The sequence below is a fragment of the Balaenoptera borealis genome (assembly GCF_965194805.1).
Source record: "Balaenoptera borealis genome assembly, chromosome: 1".
Classification (NCBI taxonomy): Eukaryota; Metazoa; Chordata; class Mammalia; order Artiodactyla; family Balaenopteridae; genus Balaenoptera; species Balaenoptera borealis.
Window position 1 is genome coordinate 135,589,330 of NC_138860.1, and position 20,241 is coordinate 135,609,570.

Below are 20,241 nucleotides of genomic sequence, written 5' to 3' on the forward strand. Positions count from 1 at the left end.
GACAACCCAGGCTACCTCTTACGTTTAGCAAATGTACAAGCCCTGAGAGTGTGTGCTTTAGGCACTAGGTTCACCCCCAGCTTCATTCTGCCTGCCTGTTTTCCTCTCATTCTTCACCCCACCAAATTTTTTCCCCCTGTTTATGAGTATACCTCTTTGCCACTCACCAAAACATCCTTTTGGGAAGATGGTAAGAAATTTTAAGAATAATAATAAAGATAAATATAAAGATGATTCAGTGATGCAAGTTTGGAATCCTTCTAAGGGGCTTGCTGTATCCTCCAGTGTCTGTGTGGTGCTTTCACAGAGTTTGGGAGGGAGAGTTGGGGCGAGGAGGCAGCTCTACTTCAGGGGAACAAGGTTCAGGTCCTCAGCAAGGATGACAGTACTTCCTGGCGGGGGCAGGGGTTGTCGGAAAATTTATTGTGGGAGGGGATTGATTATTGCAATAATTGGGGGGGTTGCTATTGGGATAAACTGGGTGAGGGACAAATCCACTAAAGTCCTACAGTGAGGGAGACAGCCCCACACAAATGACAAATGCCCCATTGGAAATATATGTAGGTAAAAATCTCTATGGTTACCAGAGCCTAACACCTAACTCCATTTTACATATGTTTAAAAGGATATTTTACATGGTTTTGACATATACTGAATTTTCCAGGGATGCAACTCCCATGTAAATCAAGAGAAGATTGAACTTTGTTTCGGAACTTTACCAAGAATTGTTCACCACTTGGAAATATTCCATCATCAACAACAGCACTTCTGGTATCTGAGTCAACAATGCAATATACTATATCAGTTTACACTTGTAGCTGTCACATTCATATTGATACTACTTATATATATACACATACAAATATGCTCATTTAGTGTTTATCTCAAAATGTTCAATATAAAGAAAAAGTGTCAACAATAAACATTATTTGAGTATTGTCTTACTTCTCATACATCCAAATTTGCTCATTATAACTAGGAGCAAGCATCTGCCAACTTCAACATGTCTCTAGTGTAATCACGCCTAAACATCTCCAGGTTGAAATACACACTCCTTTTATTATAAATTACTTTTCATTTATTGATTTTCTATTCAAGAGGATATTGTATTATTTTCTAAAAATTTAGACTATTTGTGAATTTCTTTTCAAGATATCAAAGGGGGGAGTTACAAATGTATATTTACAATGATGGTGTTGTGTCTGATAGGTTTGGGAACCACTGACTAAGGCCTCAAATATACAGCCTCCCGGCATGCACAAGGGTCTTCTTCAACTGTGTGCTTCCCAGCTTAATGTGACAGTAAGTAGTATTTGGTCATTGTGTCTTCATGTGTTTCTGTTTCACTCAAATTTATTAATTCATTCCTCAAGTAATTTATTGAATGCTACCAGCTGATAGACACTGTGCTATGTGCTAGAAGGGCAGTTTGCTTAAACTCAACGGATGCTACAAAATTAACAAGAGAATAATATAAATAATTTTTGCCAATCAACTTGAAATTTTACATGACATGGATAAATTCCTTAAAAGTCATTACTTACTGAAACTGACCCAAGAAGATATAGAATATATGAATTAGTCCTATAAATATTTTTTAAAATTTAATTCCAAGTTTCTTTCCCAGAAAGAAAAGTTGGGCTTCACTGGTGAATTGTACCAAACATTTAAGAAAGAATAATTCTAATTTCACAAAAACTATCTCAGAGGATAAAGAGGAAAAGCTTCCAATTTGTTTTATGAGGTCCTATAACCTTGAAACCATAACCTTGATATCAAAAATCATAGGCCAATATTATTCATGAACTTAGGTGCGAATACCCTCAAGAAAATATTAGCAAACTCAATCCAGCAATTCATCAAAATCAAGTTGGATATTTTCTAGGAATGCAAGACTAGTTTAACATTGGAAAAAAACAGGCAGTGTAATTCACCATATTAACATTAAGAAAGCTATAAATCTTTTGGACATTTCAATAGATGAAGAAATATTTAATTAAATTCAACATCTATTCATGAGAAAAAAACTTCTTAAAAATTAGAAATAGGAAAGAATTTCCTTAGTTTCATAATGGGTTGCTAAAAAAAACACAATGTTATACTAAATGGTGCAATGTTGAAAGCATTCTCTCTGCGACTAAGGATAAGACAAGTATACCCAGCATCACCACTTCCATGCAGCATTTTACAGAAAATCCTAGCAATACAACAAGAACAGAAAATAAACAAAAGATATAATGAATGTAAAGTGAGAAATAAAACTATTATTGTTTAAAAAAATTATTATTGTTTACAAATAGTGTTGTATGCAGAAAAAATTCATTTACAATTAAATTATCGGAAATAAGTGAGTTTAGCAAAGTTTGTGGATACAAGGTCAAGGTACAAAATCAATTAAAGCACAAAAATTAGAAAATACAAATTTTAAGCAGATACCATTTATAGTAGCAACAAAACACCAAATACCTATGAATAAATCTTACAAAATATGTGCAAGATTTCTGCACAAAAATAACACAATATTGAGAGAAATTAATGAAGACCTATATAAGTAGAGAAATATCTCATGTTTATGGATTGGAAAACCCTGTAAGACATAAACTCCATGGTTTATAATCCTGATAAAAATCACAGGGTGCTCAGCTCGGTGCTCTGTGATGACCTAGGTGGGTGGGATGGGGGGAGGGAGGTACAAGAGGGAGGGAATATACGTATATATATAGCTGATCCACTTCACTGTACAGCAGAAACTAACACAGCATTGTACAGCAATTATACTCCAATTAAAAAAAAGAAAAAAAACTTACGAGCTGCTTCTAAGATATATATGGAAATAAAAAGGGATACTATGAAAGAGTAAGGTCAAAGAACTTATACACAAGATATCAATACTTATTATAATGCTATAGTAATTAAGACCGTGTGGTATTTGTGTAAAGGTAGACAAACAGACTAAGAAAAAAGTCCTCAAACAGGTCCACACATATTTGGACATTTGATCATATAAGTTGGGGAAAGGACAGTTCAGTCAATGTTTTGTCTATTGGGTAACTGTATGGAAAAAAGAAAAGAAACTTGATTATTATGTCACAGCATACATAAAAATCAATTCTCAATTGATGGTAGCTCTAAATGTGAAATTTCTTTAAGATAAAATAAGAAAATATCTTCATGATGTGAAGATAGAGAAAAGTATTTATTAAATGACACACATACCAACAATAAAGGAAATATTGATAAATTGTACTACATTAAATTAAGAACTTTTGTTTATCGGATGACATCACTAAACGAGTGAAAAAGTAAGCCACTAAGTAGGAGAAGATACTTGTGACACATGATTGACAAAGGACTTATGTCCAAAATACGTGAAAAACTTTTTATAAATCAGTAAGTAATACAGATAATTCAATATATCTTCTTTACAAAAGAGGATATCCAAATAGCTGATATATCTACAAAAGGTGCTCAACCTTATTAGTAATCAAGGAAATACAAACTGAAACACACCTACCCTGTGACCAGCAACTCCACTACTAGGCATATACCCAACAGAAGTGCAAGCATATGTGTACCAAGACATTTACGAGAATGTTCATTGCAGCATTATTTGAAACAGTCCCAAACTGGAAGCAACCCAAAAGCCCATTCATAATAGAAATTGTGGTGTACTCATTCAGTGAAATACTCTTCAGCAATTATGATGAAAAAAACCATGGAAACATAAAACATGAGCAAATCTCATGAACATTATTTTGAGAACAGAAATCCAACACAGAAGAATATATACTGTATGACTCCACTTATATAAGGTCAAAAACAAGCAAAACTTAACTATAGCTTTGGAAGTCTGTGTAGTAACTAAATAGGGAGAAAGTAGTTTTGGAAAGGGGACCTGAGCTTGGCTTCTGGAAGTGCTAAAAATGTCCTATTGGTTATGATGATGGATTATATCAAGTTGTATGCTTATGATTTGTACATTCTTATTTAGTGAGGTACATTTCAATAATTTAAAAAAAAATTCAGCAATGCCCTAATCAGACTAATCTTACGGAATTATTTGTTTATACTATCAGTTACAATAACATAATAGTTGATGTGACAATTTATAAGTGACATTGATGAAACAAAAGTGAGAAATTATCTATGGTTAATAACTGCTAATAAAAAATAAAGTTGAACTCATGGAAGGAAAGCTACACACACAATGTAACCTGAAGATTTTGAAGAAGGAAGTTCAACAAAGATCAAACACCTTAGAAGAAGGCTTCTTGCCTGACTCAAGACTTTGGGCCCTGCTGGCATTCAAGCACACTCTGTCCTGGCCTATGAGGCTCTTGCTGGTTCATATCTAACTTACACCTCCTCTGGTCCCAGTGAGTCTTTTGTCTTAATCTTGGACCAGATGAGGACAGAACTCTTTGAGCACTGACTGGTTCATAGAACTGAAATGTTTCCAACAACACAAAGCTGCAAATTGCTATGATTCATCCTGAGTGCATGCAGCCCTCGGAGGGCTTTATTGTAAGAGGAACACACTTGCCAAAACCCTTCTGTATGGCCACAACCTCCCTCGTCTACACGTGGGATGCTGAGATTTGGGTTTTAAATTTTAATCGGAGAGCACGGATTGGTGTCTGGGCTGTTTTCCTCTGTGAGGTTTTGTCTTTGCTGTTGCCATTGTTGTCATACGAGAAAGGGAAGGAGGGAGTGAGAAATCTCATATTCTCTTGCCTGGATTTCAAGACCCTTATAATGGTTCCCCAAGCTACCTTTTCAAACATATCTCCCACTGATCCCCTGGGTGGTGCCTATATTAACCGAACAAAAGTCACTACTGCAAAATACTGTGTGCTTCTTGCTTTTAAGCATTGTTGCATACTTTCCCCACTCATTTCTACTTAGATGAATCAATTCCGCCTTCAAGGCTGAATTCAATGCAGCTTCCACCAGAAGGGTTCACTGACCATTCCCAGCCCCTGTGCGTGCTCTTTCCTGCTCACTCTAACGGCTATTTAACTGACCCTATTTTCCATACCTTAAATCAGAATGCACAGTCTGCAAGGGACTTGTCAACCATTTATGGGTATGAACAGCCATCTATGAGACGTTTGAAGCTGGGAATAATGGAATTTCACATCAATAATTTTTTTCCTGCTGTTAAAGTATATATCATGTGCCAGGCACTATAGGAAACACTTCATCTACATTATTTCATTGAATCCTCATGATAATCCTAGTTGGTAGATACTATTATATATCTGCCCAAGGTTATTCTAGAGACAATAAACTGCAGAGCCAGAACTCAAACCCAGAACTGACTCGTCAGGATATGCTCCCCACTCTGCCACAGAGCTGTTCACAGATGTGGAGAGGGCAGGGGTGCAGGGTGTAGGAGGCTGAGGCACCGTTATGGAGAGAAGCTGGGAGAGATGAGGCTGGGCCTGACCATGTTTGGTCCATGTCAGATCAGTGCATGATCTGGAGCTCTGTCCAACAGGCAGCAGGAAGACAGTGCATGTGAGCACGAAGGCTTCAGCGAGCTGCCTGGAAATGCAGATCCGGTAGATCCTCACTAGTTTCAGAGCTGGTGTAGTACAGCGGCTGCAAGCACAGACTCTAGAGCCGGACTGCATGGATTTGAATCCTGGCTCCGTCACTTATTAGATGTACGACTTTAGGTAAGTTACTCGCCCTCTCTGAAGTCACTTGTCCACTCTGCGCCTGTTTTTTTATCTGCAAAATGGAGATGATAGTACTTATCTTGTAGTGCTGTTGTGAGGATGAAATGAGTTAATATGTGGGAAGCTTTCTGCAGGGTGCCAGGCACACAGTAGGTCCTGTGGGAGAGCGGGCTCTTCCTCTTCTTCTCTGTTTGGGCCCCTGTAAATGAGAGTTGGATCAGATCGTCCACAGTACGGCCACCGTAACATCCGTTTCTGCTCTCCTCTTAGATTTCATGAGTTCTAGGAAAGTCTAAATTCTGCTTCTAATTTGGTGCATCATGCTGGCAAACCATTTAAATGGAGAAGCAGCTAAATGACCCTGAATAGGTTACTTGGTGTCTCCAGCCATCACTCCTGCTTAACTATTCTAGGACCCCAAACAGAATAGTGCACACCTCCTAGCTGAAAGTGTTTCTGGGTCCCCCAGACCTGTGGAGTGTTAGAAGCGGGACTGTTTTCCTCTTTCAGCACCCATCTGCCACCTCCCAACTCGTGGGCAAGTTGCCCTTGAAGGTAAGGTCCAGGTGAGGCATTTCTGAGGTTAGCTCTGTGAGGGGGGAAAGCCGAGAAGACCGCCTCCACAGGCGTGTGGGCAGCAGGGAGGGCTTTAGGCCCTCATAATTCTGCCGCCTTCTGCACCCCATTCTTGGGTGAAGACAATTGGCATTTTCAACATCTGATATAAAGTACTGTATGTATGCAGTTCAGGCTTCACTCCAGCCCAAGGACTGCCCCTCAGCCCCTTAAATCAGGGGTTCAGGAGCCACTGATGCCTTCAGGCTTCCTGTGAAGGTTCACCAGTGCACACCGCAATCCCTTGCACGGTGACTCAGGCAACAGTTTTATCAAATATTTTGCCATAGCAAAACAGGACTCCCCAGCCTGCCCGTCTCCAATACCTGTTTCCTCACACAGTCAGTGTCACATGCTTTAGTCTTCTGTTACGGAAGCACGCACTTCAAAGTACCAATTTCTAATTTGGTTAGGGTAGTCTAAGCAATGCTGTGATTGCAGACAGGCCCAAGCATGTCATGTCAAACTGTCATGTCAAACTGCTCAACAAGAAAGCAGTTTACTTCTCACTTGTCTCAAGGTCTAGCAGGTTGGATCATTCTTTTCGAAGCAGTGATTCAGGAAACACAGCTCCGTCTACCCAGTGGTTCTACCAGCTACAATGCATGGCTCTCAGAGTTGGGAACTTGGGAGTTTACTCCATTCCAGTATGATGGGGAAGGAAAAAGAGAAAGAGAGAGAGTGAGATGGGCCTGGAAGTGTCATCCCTGACTTTCATCCGTAACCTTCTGTCCACCTGGAACTCAGTCACGTGGTGCCAGCTAATAGAATGGAGGCCGGGGATGGAGTCCAGCTGTGTGCCTAGGAAGAAGAGATGGCTTTGGTAAGCATCCTGCCGGTCTCTGCTACTGTTAACTACAGTATTGGTCCAAATCTTGTCTATTCTGCCTCCAAAAGATTTCCACTTTTCTCTATTTACAGTATCACATTTAAAAATTTCTATCCTAAATCTTATAACTCCTTTTTTTAAAAAAATTTTTTCCACCTACTATTTTTTTTTAACATCTTTATTGGAGTATAATTGCTTTACAGTGGTGTGTTAGTTTCTGCTTTATAACCAAGTGAATAAGTTATACATATACATATGTCCTCATATCTCTTCCCTCTTGCGTCTCCCTCCCTCCCACCCTCCCTATCCCACCCCTCTAGGTGGTCACAAAGCACAGAGCTGATCTCCCTGTGCTATGCAGCTGCTTCCCACTAGCTATCTATTTTACGTTTGGTAGTGTATATATGTCCATGCCACTCTCTCACTTTGTTCCAGCTTACCCTTCCCCCTCACCGTGTCCTCAAGTCCACTCTCTAGTAGGTCTGTATCTTTATTCCCATCTTGCGCCTAGGTTCTTCATGACCATTTTTTTTTTTTTTTTAGATTCCAAATATATGTGCTAGCATACGGTATTTGTTTTTCTCTTTCTGACTTACTTCACTCTGTATGACAGCCTCTAGGTCCATCCACCTCACTACAAATAACTCAATTTCGTTTCTTTTTATGGCTGAGTAATATTCCACTGTATATATGTGTGACATCTTCTTTATCCATTCATCTGTTGATGGACACTTAGGTTGCTTCCATGTCCTGGCTATTGTAAATAGAGCTGCAATGAACATTTTGGTACATGACTCTTTTTGAATTATGGTTTTCTCGGGTATATGCCCAGTAGTGGGATTGCTGGGTCGTATGGTAGTTCTATTTTTAGTTTTTTAAGGAACCTCTATACTGTTCTCCATAGTGGCTGTATCAATTTACATTCCCACCAACAGTGCAAGAGGGTTCTCTTTTCTCCACACCTTCTCCAGCATTTATTGTTTATAGATTTTTTTGATGATGGCCATTCTGACCAGTGTAAGATGATATCTCATTGTAGTTTTGATTTGCATTTCTCTAATAATTAGTAATGTTGAGCATTCTTTCATGTGTTTGTTGGCAATCTGTATATCTTCTTTGGAGAAATGACTATTTAGGTCTTCTGCCCATTTTTCGATTGGGTTGTCTGTTTTTTGATATTGAGCTGCACGAGCTGCTTGTAAATTTTGGAGATTAATCCTTTGTCAGTTGCTTCATTTGCAAATATTTTCTCCCATTCTGAGGGTTGTCTTTTGGTCTTGTTTATGGTTTCCTTTGCTGTGCAAAAGCTTTTAAGTTTCATTAGGTCCCGTTTGTTTATTTTTGTTTTTATTTCCATTTCTCTAGGAGGTGGGTCAAAAAGGATCTTGCTGTGATTTATGTCATAGAGTGTTCTGCCTATATTTTCCTTTAAGAGTTTGATAGTGTCTGGCCTTTCATTTAGGTCTAATCCATTTTGAGTTTATTTTTGTGTATGGTGTTAGGGAGTGTTCTAATTTCATTCTTTTACATGTAGCTGTCCAGTTTTTCCCAGCACCACTTATTGAAGAGGCTGTCTTTTCTCCACTGTATATGCTTGCCTCCTTTATCAAAGATAAGGTGACCATATGTGTGTGGGTTTATTTCTGGGCTTTCTATCCTGTTCCATTGATCTATATTTCTGTTTTTGTGCCAGTACCATATTGTCTTGATTACTGTAGCTTTGTAGTATAGTCTGAAGTCAGGGAGCCTGATTCCTCCAGCTCCGTTTTTCTTTCTCAAGATTGCTTTGGCTATTCGGGGTCTTTTGTGTTTCCATACAAATTGTGAAATTTTTTGTTCTAGTTCTGTGAAAAATGCCAGTGGTAGTTTGATAGGGATTGCATTGAATCTGTAGATTGCTTTGGGTAGTAGAGTCATTTTCACAATGTTGATTCTTCCAATCCAAGAACATGGTATATCTCTCCATCTACTTGTATCATCTTTAATTTCTTTCATCAGTGTCTTATAATTTTCTGCATACAGGTCTTTTGTCTCCTTAAATAGGTTTATTCCTAGGTATTTTATTCTTTTTGTTGCAATGGTAAATGGGAGTGTTTTCTTAATTTCACTTTCAGATTTTTCATCATTAGTGTATAGGAATGCAAGAGATTTCTGTGCATTAATTTTGTATCCTGCTACTTTACCAGATTCATTGATTAGCTCTAGTAGTTTTCTGGTAGCATCTTTAGGATTCTCTATGTATAGTATCATGTCATCTGCAAACAGTGACAGCTTTACTTCTTCTTTTCCCATTTGGATTCCTTTTATTTCTTTTTCTTCTCTGATTGCTGTGGCTAATACTTCCAAAACTATGTTGAATAATAGTGGTGAGAGTGGGCAACCTTGTCTTGTTCCTGATCTTAGTGGAAATGGTTTCAGTTTTTCACCATTGAGGACAATGTTGGCTGTGGGTTTGTCATATATGGCCTTTATTATGTTGAGGAAAGTTCCCTCTGTGCCTACTTTCTGGAGGGTTTTTATCATAAATGGGTGTTGAATTTTGTCAAAAGCTTTCTCTGCATCTATTGAGATGATCATATGGTTTTTCTCCTTCATTTTGTTAATATGGTGTATCACATTGATTGATTTGCGTATATTGAAGAATCCTTGCATTCCTGGGATAAACCCAACTTGATCATGGTGTATGATCCTTTTAATGTGCTGTTGGATTCTCTTTGCTAGTATTTTGTTGAGGATTTTTGCATCTATGTTCATCAGTGATATTGGCCTGTAGTTTTCTTTCTTTGTGACATCTTTGTCTGGTTTTGGTATCAGGGTGATGGTGGCCTCGTAGAATGAGTTTGGGAGTGTTCCTCTCTCTGCTATATTTTGGAAGAGTTTGAGAAGGATAGGTGTTAGCACTTCTCTAAATGTTTGATAGAATTCGCCTGTGAAGCCATTTGTCCTGGGCTTTTGTTTGTTGGAAGATTTTTAATTACAGTTTCAATTTCAGTGCTTGTGATTGGTCTGTTCATATTTTCTATTTCTTCCTGGTTCAGTCTCGGAAGGTTGTGCATTTCTAAGAATTTGTCCATTTCTTCCAGGTTGTCCATTTTATTGGCATAGAGTTGCTTGTAGTAATCTCTCATGATCCTTTGTATTTCTGCAGTGTCAGTTGTTACTTCTCCTTTTTCATTTCTAAATCTATTGATTTGAGTCTTCTCCCTTTTTTTCTTGATGAGTCTGGTTAATGGTTTTTCTATTTGTTTATGTTCTCAAAGAACCAGCTTTTAGTTTTATTGATCTTTGCTATCATTTCCTTCATTTCTTTTTCATTTATTTCTGATCTGATCTTTATGATTTCTTTCCTTCTGCTAACTTTGTGGATTTTTTGTTCTTCTTTCTCTAATTGCTTTAGGTGTAAGGTTAGGTTGTTTATTTGAGATGTTTCTTGTTTCTTAATGTAGGATTGTATTGCTATAAACTTCCCTCTTAGAACTGCTTTTGCTGCATCCCATAAGTTTTGGGTCATCGTGTTTTCATTGTCATTTGTTTCTAGGTATTTTTTGATTTCCTCTTTGATATCTTCAGTGATCTCTTGGTTATTAAGTAGTGTATTGTTTAGCCTCCATGTGTTTGTATTTTTTACAGAATTTTTCCTGTAATTGATATCTAGTCTCATAGCATTGTGGTCAGAAAGGATACTTGATATGATTTCAGTTTTCTTAAATTTACCAAGCCTTGATTTGTGACCCAAGATATGATCTATCCAGCAGAATGTTCCATGAGCACTTGAGAAGAATGTGTATTCGTTGTTTTTGGATGGAATGTCCTATAAATATCAATTAAGTCCATCTTGTTTAATGTATCATTTAAAGCTTGTATTTCCTTATTTCTTTTCGTTGTGGATGATCTGTCCATTGGTGAAAGTGGGGTGTTAAAGTCCCCTACTATGATTGTGTTACTGTCAATTTCCCCTTTTATGGTTGTTAGTATTTGCCTTACGTACTGAGGTGCTCCTATGTTGGGTGCATAAATATTTACAATTCTTATATCTTCTTCTTGGATCAATCCCTTGATCATTATGTAGTGTCCTTCTTTGTCTCTTGTAATAGTCTTTATTTTACAGTCTATTTTGTCTGATATGAGAATTGCTACTCCAGCTTTCTTTTGATTTCCATTTGCATGGAATATCTTTTTCCATCCCTTCACTTTCATTCTGTATGTGTCCCTAGGTCTGAAGTGGGTCTCTTGTAGACAGCATATATATGGGTCTTGTTTTTGTATCTATTCAGCCAGTCTATGTCTTTTGGTGGGAGCATTTAATCCATTTACATTTAAGGTAATTATCGATATGTATGTTCCTATTACCATTTTCTTAATTGTTTTGTGTTTATTATTGTAGGTCTTTTCCTTCTCTTGTGTTTCCTGCCTAGAGAAGTTCCTTTAGCATTTGTTGTAAAGCTGGTTTGGTGGTGCTGAATTCTCTTAGCTTTTGCTTGTCTGTAAAGCTTTTAATTTCTCCACCAAATCTGAATGAGATCCTTGCTGGGTAGAGTAATCTTGGTTGTAGGTTTTTCTCTTTCATCACTTTAAATATGTCCTGCCACTCCCTTCTGGCTTGCAGAGTTTCTGCTGAAAGATCAGCTGTTAACCTGATGGGGATTCCCTTATGTGTTACTTGTTGTTTTTCCCTTGCTGCTTTTAATATTTATTCTTTGTATTTAATTTTTGAAAGTTTGATTAATATGTGTCTTGGCGTTTTTCTCCTTGGGTTTATCCTGTATGGGACTCTCTGTGCTTCCTGGACTTGATTAACTATTTCCTTTCCCATATTAGGGAAGTTTTCAACTATAATCTCTTCAAATATTTTCTCAGTCCCTTTCTTTTTCTCTTCTTCTTCTGGGACCCCTATAATTCAAATGTTGGTGTGTTTAATGTTGTCCCAGAAGTCTCTGAGAGTCTCCTCAATTCTTTTCATTCTTTTTTTCTTTATTCAGCTCTGCAGTAGTTATTTCCACTATTTTATCTTCCAGGTCACTTATCTGTTCTTCTGCCTCAGTTATTCTGGTATTGATCCCTTCTAGCGAATTTTTAATTTCATTTATTGTGTTGTTCATCTCTGTTTGTTTGCTCTTTAGTTCTTCTAGGTCCTTGTTAAACATTTCTTGTATTTTCTCCATTCTATTTCCAAGATTTTGGATCATCTTTACTATCATTATTCTGAATTCTTTTTCAGGTAGACTGCCTATTTCCTCTTCATTTGTTAGGTCTGGTGGGTTTTTGCCTTGCCCCTTCATCTGCTGTGTGTTTCTCTGTCTTCTCATTTTGCTTAACTTACTGTGTTTGGGGTCTCCTTTTTGCAGGCTACAGGTTCGTAGTTTCTGTTGTTTTTGGTATCTGTCCCCAGTGGCTAAGATTGGTTCAGTGGGCTGTGTAGGCTTCCTGGTGGAAGGGACTAGTGCCTGTGTTCTGGTGGATGAGGCTGGATCTTGTCTTTCTGGTGGGCAGGTCCACGTCTGGTGGTGTGTTTTGGGGTGTCTGTGGCCTTATTATGATTTTAGGCAGCCTCTGTGCTAATGGGTGGGGTTGTGTTCTTGTCTTGCTAGTTGTTTGGCGTAGGGTGTCCTGCACTGTAGCTTGCTGGTCCTTGAGTGGAGCTGGGTCTTGAGCTGGAGATCTGTGGGAGATTTTCGCCATTTGAAATTACGTGGAGCTGGGAGGTCTCCTGTGGACCAGTGTCCTGAACTTGGCTCTCCCACCTCAGAGGCACAGTCCTGATGCCTGGCTGGAGCACCAAGACCCTTTCATCCACATGGCTTAGAATAAAAGGGAGGAAAAAAAGAAAGAAAGAAAGAAAGAAAGAAAGAAAGAAAGAAAGAAAGAAAGAAAGAAAGAAGAAGATAAAATAAAATAAAATAAAATAAAGTTATTAAAATAAAAAATAATTATTAAGAAAAATTTTTTAAAAAGTAATTAAAAAAAACCCCAAAAAACAGACAGACAGAACCCTAGGACAAATGATTAAAGCAAAGCTATACAGACAAAATCACACACAGAAGCATACACATACACACTCACAAAAAGAGAAAAAGGGAAAAATATATATATATCTTTGCTCCCAAAGTCCACCTCCTCAATTTGGGATGATTTGTTGTCTTTTCAGGTATTCCACGGATGCAGGGTACATCAAGTTGATTGTGGACTTTAATCCACTGCTCCTGAGGCTGCTGGGAAAAATTTCCCTTTCTCTTCTTTGTTCGCACAGCTCCCGGGGTTCAGCTTTGGATGTGGCCCCGCCTCTGCGTGTAGGTTGCCTGAGGGCATCTGTTCTTCACTCACACAGGACGGGGTTAAAGGAGCAGCTGATTCAGGGGCTCTGGCTCACTCAGGCTGGAGGGAGGAAGGGGTACGGATGCGGGGCGAGCCTGCGGCGGCAGAGGCCGGTGTGACATTGCACCAGCCTGAGGCGCGCCGTGCGTTCTCCCGGGGAAGTTGTCACTGGATCACGGGACCCTGGCAGTGGCGGGCTGCTCAGGCTCCCGGGAGGGGCGGTGTGGAGAGTGACCTGTGCTCGCACACAGGCTTCTTGGTGGCTGCAACAGCAGCCTTAGCGTCTCATGCCTGTCTCTGGGGTCCGCGCTGATAGCCGCGGCTCGCGCCCGTCTCTGGAGCTCGTTTAAGCGGCGCTCTGAATCCCCTGTCCTCGCGCACCAGGAAACAAAGAGGCAAGAGAAAGTCTCTTGCCTCTTAGGCAGGTCCAGACTTTTTCCCGAACTCCCTCCCAGCCAGCTGTGGTGCACTAGCCCCTTCAGGCTGTGTTCACGCCGACAACCCCAGTCCTCTCCCTGGGATCCGACCTCCGAAGCCTCAGCTCCCAGCCCCCGCCTGCCCCGGCGGGTGAGCAGACAAGCCTCTCGGGCTGGTGAGTGCTGGTTGGCACTGATCTTCTGTGCGGGAATCTCTCTGCTTTGCCCTCCGCACCCCTGTGGCTGCGCTCTCCTCCGTGGCTCTGAAGCTTCCCCCCTCCGCCACCCGCAGTCTCCGCCCGCGAAGGGCCTTCCTTGTGTGTGGAAACCTTTCCTCCTTCACAGCTCCCTCCCACTGGTGCAGGTCCCATCCCTATTCTTTTGTCTCTGTTATTTCTTTTTTCTTTTGCCCTACCCAGGTACGTGAGGAGTTTCTTGCCTTTTGGGAAGTCTGAGGTCTTCTGCCAGCGTTCAGTAGGTGTTCTGTAGGAGTTGTTCCACATGTAGATGTATTTCTGATGTATTTGTGGGGAGGAAGGTGATCTCCACGTCTTACTCTTCCGCCATCTTGAAGCTCCTCTCCTTTTTAAAAAAAAAATTAATTAATTAATTTATTTTTGTCTGCATTGGGTCTTTGCTGCTGTGCATGAGCTTTCTCTAGTTGCGGCGAGCGGGGGCTACTCTTCGTTGCAGTACGTGGGCTTCTCATTGTGATGGCTTCTCTTGTTGTGGAGCACGGGCTCTAGGTGTGCAGGTTTCAGTAGTTGTGACATGTGGGCTCAATAGTTGTGGCTCACAGGCTCTAGAGCACGGGCTCAGTAGTTGTGGCTCACGGGCTTAGTTGCTCCATGGCATGCGGGATCTTCCCGGACCAGGGCTCGAACCCGTGTCCCCTGCATTGGCAGGTGGATTCTTAACCACTGCGCCACCAGGGAAGCCCTTATAACTCCTGTTTTTCTCTAAGTTTTTATCCTTCCAATTTCCTTTAGACAGTTGCCAGTTACTTTTCTAAAACTCAGACATGATCATATTACTGTCCTTACCCCAAAATCTCAATGTCCCCCACACCTATTCTCATAGAATAAAGTGCAAACTCTTTAGCCTAGTATAAAAGTTCTGCTCATCCTGTGTGCTCACATATTAGAGCTCTCCATTTCCTGTGCCTCGTCCTTTCCTTTTCTGTGTTAGTGCATGTGATGTTCCTTCAGCCTCCTCTATCTCTTAAAATCATACTCACATGTCCTACCCTTCATGAAACTGTCCTCAAGTTGCCTGGTTGAAATTGTTCTTTTTTCCAATATTCTCATAGTCCTTTGTTAATCTCTGCATTTGATTCCTACGTTATTTCTATGATATGTTACAGTATTCTCACATTATGTTGCCAAGGGCAAATGTACATTAGCAAAGAGCAGAACCAATTGGAAAGTTACACATATTCACATCTCCATATTGTGCAGGAAAACAAAAGTAACATTCTTGTGAGTCTTGTCAATTTAAAGCTTTATCAAATCAGATTCTTCATGCACTCTTCATGTGTCAGAAGGAAACAGCTCTCCCACAGCTGGTACAGTGGAAGGGAAACCTCTTCTCGCTCTTTTCTAAGAATCCTTTTGCTAATTGTAAAGACTTCATTTTTAAGACCAGCCTCTGGAATTTCATTAATTAGTCTTAACATTTAAAAGCAGGCTTGTAAGTATAGGATGGAAAGGAAGAAAAAGAATAACTTTACAGTGAATAAACCTGACAAACACCACCTCAACCAGGTGATCAAGGATAATATCAACAGTGATGAGTCATGTTGATGGTGTATCCCTTGATGTGGTATGATGGGAATGATACTGTACCTCTGTGGTCCTCCTCCCAAAACATTACCCCAGTCTAATTATGAGAAAAACATCAGACAAGCCCCACTTGGGAGACTTTCTTCAAAATATCTGACCGATAATCCTCAAAACTATCAAGGTCATCAAAAACAGGGTAAGTCTGAGAAACTCACAACCAAGAGGAAACTAAGGAGATAACTAAATATAATGTGGTAAACTGGCTGGGATCCTGAGACACAGAAAGGACATTAGGAAAGAAAATGAGGCTATCTTAATAACAAATGAACTTGAGTTAATAATCATGTATCAATATCAGTTCATTTATTGAGACAAATGTACCATACAAATGTAAGATGTTAATAATAGGGGAAACTGGCTGTGGGGTATATGGGAACTCTCTTTACTATCTTTGTGATAATTCTGGGAATCTAAAACTGTTATAATATTTTAAAATCCTTTTAAAAATTCAGTCTTGCCAAATTCAATTTAACTGGCAGAAATATGATTTTGTTTGAAAACAGTGAAACAAGGAGTATATACCATTGTGTTCCACAAAAAAAATAACATTCAGAGTCCTGCTGAAATAACACAATGGGGTGAAAACTTATTTCTCTTTATTGACTTGTACAAAGAATGCTTTTGTTTAGGCAATGAGTATTTTACAGTGGAAATACTGTGCATGTGGAAAAAATCAAAGGGGAATACGCTGAAAAACTAAACTTTTTTACTTAAAAGGGGCATAAAATGTGCTTCTTGTCTTTAATGGGGATAATTATTTTCATTCTTTAATAATTAGTCCTCTCTTTGTAGGCAGCTCTTTCCTGCTACTTTAATAGAACTTAGTGGCTCAGAGAGAACGGGGAGCAGGGGCAAGGGAGGTGTTGGGAAGAAAGGTCTTTGCTCTGTCTGGCAGGTACTGCTCAGAACATTGGGGAAGTTGAAAATGAAGCCATTCATTCAGAAATATTTGTTTGCCTACTATAAACCAGGAAGTGTGAGAGTTTCTAAAATGAGTCATTTACAGATGCTGCCCTCAAGCACCTTATCATTGTTCAGGGTTGTAATATACACGTGCACACACGATTTATATAGGAGATAAAATTATATATATCCTTATATAAATCAAGTATGTATAAGAAATGTAAATATGTAATATATATATGTGTATGTATATATGTATATGTCCTGTATAGCTCACTGTCTTTCCTTGCCTCCCATATGCAGCTATTCTAATGTGTTAATATGTATCTTGTATGTGTGTGTTCCTGCAAAATGTATAATATTGTTTTGTGGGCATATATCTTTAATTTATATAATTATGTAATTATGTAATCCCACTTTCTTACTTTTTTACAGTGAGCACTATGTTTTTAACACCTATCCTTGTTGTTATGTGAATACATAATCTTTTACCTGTAATACTCCAAGAAAGAAGGAAAGACCTCCTCTACCAGTCCCATTGTGGTGTCTGACACTCTCTTCCCACCAACCCCCTCCTCAAGGAGACTTCATTTGGTTGGTGGCATGCCCTTGGGTCTAGGGTATAGGTATTCACTTACATAGACCTGATTGTCTAGGAAAGTTTCCAAAGGATTCTGGCTCGTTTCATTAAGAAGACTGCTTTGTGACCACCTGAAGGAGTGGGATAGGGAGGGTGGGAGGGAGATGCTAGAGGGAGGGGATATGGGGATATATGTATACGTATAGCTGATTCACTTTGTTATACAGTAGAAACTAACACAACAATGTAAAGCAATTATACTCCAATAAAGATGTTAAAAAATAAAAAAAGAAAGTAAAAAAAAAAAAGAAGACTATGCTGGCAGCTTATTCAAATCTGTAATGAGTGAAACTCTACAAATCCTCTCTGCCTCCTGAGGATATGTCATTTCTGATTCCTTTTTTAACCTTGACCCCAGAAAACTGTGTTAACCTTGACCCCAGAAAACTATGTTAACCCCAGAAAACTATGTTAACTCTCTAAAATCCCCATAGTATTTCTGAGTATTAATTGTGTTTCAGGATGCGTACCTGTGGGAGAATGGAAGGTGAGGGTCTGGGAGACAGGGACTAAGATCTTGTCCTGGCTGTGTCTGATTTGCTGAGACACCTTGAGCAGGTCCTTACGTCCTTCTGTGGTTAGAATAGGTGCTGAAGTCACTCTTCCTGGGTTTGAATCCCAGTTCTGCAACTTTCTAGCTGTGTAAACTTGGGCAGATTACTCACCTAGGAAATGAGGTAATTAAACCACAGATGATTTCTAGGAGGGATTCCAATTCAACTACTATTTCATCCATAGATGCTTTCTTGGCTCTGTGCCCTTTTGGCATCATTCTTCTGTCCGTCTTTTCCCCAATAGCCTCTTCTCCCTTCAAGGTTCTCTCCAGACAGCATGTTCTCTAAAGCTTTTCCTCAGATTTCAGTTTTAAATAAAGACTAGAAGAGCATTAGATATGGAATAAATAAAAGTAAAATAAAATTTTTTTTTATTAATTGATCTAATAGATAACTTCAAAGTGATAATAGTAACAATGCATTAGGTGATTATAGCATATGGATGAGTGAAATGAATGAAATAAATTTATAACGGATGAGAGGGATTCATTGGGAATATTATAGGTCACCTGCCTTTCATCTGAAGTGTTATTTGAAAGTGGACTTAAATTTGTTATAAATGTATATTATAAATTGATATGCTAAGAGGAAAGAAAATGGAATTATATAAAATGCTCAGTTAAAACCAGAGAAGGCAGAAAAAGAGGGAAAAAATAAACAAAGAACAAGTACAATGAATATAAAACAGCTACAAACATGGTAGATATTAAACCAAATATACCAATAATCACATTAAATATGAATTGTCTAAATATACCAATTAAAATACAGAGACTGTTAGAGTAGATAAAGAAGAAGATCCAACTCTCTCTCTCTCTCTATATATATATTTACAAGAAATCCATTTTAAATATAAAGACACAGATAGGTTAAAAGTAAAGGGATGAAAAAAAAAAAGTAAAGGGATGGAGAAAGATATTCTATAGTAACACTAATCAAGAGAAAGCTGAAATAACTCTATTAATTTCAGACAAATTAGACTGCAGAACAAGGGAAATCATCAGGGATAAAGAGGGTCATTACATAATGATAAAGGAGTCAATTCTCCAAGAAAACATAGCAATCCTTAATGTGTATGTACCTAACAACAGAACATCAAAACACACGACACAAAAACTAATAGAACAGCAAGGAGAAATAGACAAATCCATTATTATGGATTTGGAGACTTGAATACCCCTTCAGTAATTAATAGATCCAGCAGGCAAAAACTGAGTAATAACACAGTTGAACTGACACAGCACCATTAATCAACTAGACTTAATTGACATTTATAAAATACTTTATCCAACAATAGCAGAATACACAGATACCATGCCATGTTGATCACTATAGCTTTACAGTAAGTCTTGAAGTTGGGTAATTGCAGTCCTTCAACTTTGTTTATCTTCTTCAGTATTGTGTTGGCTATTTAGTTTTGTTTTTTGTTTGTTTGTTTTTTTTGCCTTTCCATATAATCTTTAGTTTGTTTGATATCCAAAAAATTGCTGCTCAGATTTTAATTTGGATCATATTGCATCTATAAATCAAGTTGGGCAGAACTGACAACTTAACAATATTGAGTCTTCTAATCCACGAACACAGAATATCTCTTCATTTATTTAGATCTTTTTTGACTTTTTTCATTAGAGTTTTTTATTTCTATGCATATAGATCTTATATATATTTAGATAGATTTATACCTAAGTATTTCAAGGTTTTTGATGCTAATGTAAATGGTACTGTGTCAATAATTTCAAATTCCAGTGTTCATTGTTGGTATGAAGGAAAGCAGTTGAATTTGTACATTTACCTTGTATCTTGTGACCTTGCTGTAGTCATTTACCCATTTCAGGTGGGTTTTTTATTTTGTCAGTTCTTTGGGATTTTGTACATAGACAATCATGTAACCCTCAAACAAAGACAGTTTTATTTCTTCCTTTCCAACCTGTACACCTTTTATTTTTTTAAATATTTAGCCCTATTGTCCCCATAAGTGGGAATAGCTAACATTTACTGAGTTATTACTATGTCCAGACACTGTCCCAAGCATTTTGTATTTATCTACTCATGAAATACTCATTATTTACTCACAAGAACTCTATAGAGTAGGATACTACTATTATCCCAATGTTACAGATGAGGAGACTGAGGATAGAGAAGTTAAGAAAATTGCCTAAAATACTGAAATATCCCAAGAATGTCAACACTTTGGTATTAAAATGTTCTCTCTTGAATCTGGGAGAAGCACAGAAATCCATTGCAAACCATGGTTTCCAGTTCTTGTTTCAGGAAATATAATCATGATATCTGTCTAACCACTGATAATCATATTAAATATGAATTGTCTAAATATACCAATTAAAATACAGAGACAGAGTAGATAAAGAAGATCCAACCATATATATATATATATATATATATATATATATATATATATATATATATATGTATGTATGTATTTACAG

The 20,241-nt window shown here is 38.4% G+C and overlaps 1 protein-coding gene across 2 annotated transcripts in view; it reads left to right on the forward strand.

Annotated features, from left to right (window-relative positions):
- Positions 1-464: 464 nt before the first annotated feature.
- DIRAS3 (DIRAS family GTPase 3) overlaps positions 465-20,241 on the forward strand; it is a 32,563-nt gene continuing 12,786 nt past the window's right edge. For both annotated transcript variants that reach the window (XM_082359269.1, XM_082359270.1), the window contains exons 1-3: positions 465-1,302; positions 5,501-5,681; positions 6,820-7,122. The gene's annotated coding sequence lies outside the window, so the exon portion shown is untranslated. The remainder of the gene's footprint in view (positions 1,303-5,500; positions 5,682-6,819; positions 7,123-20,241) is intronic.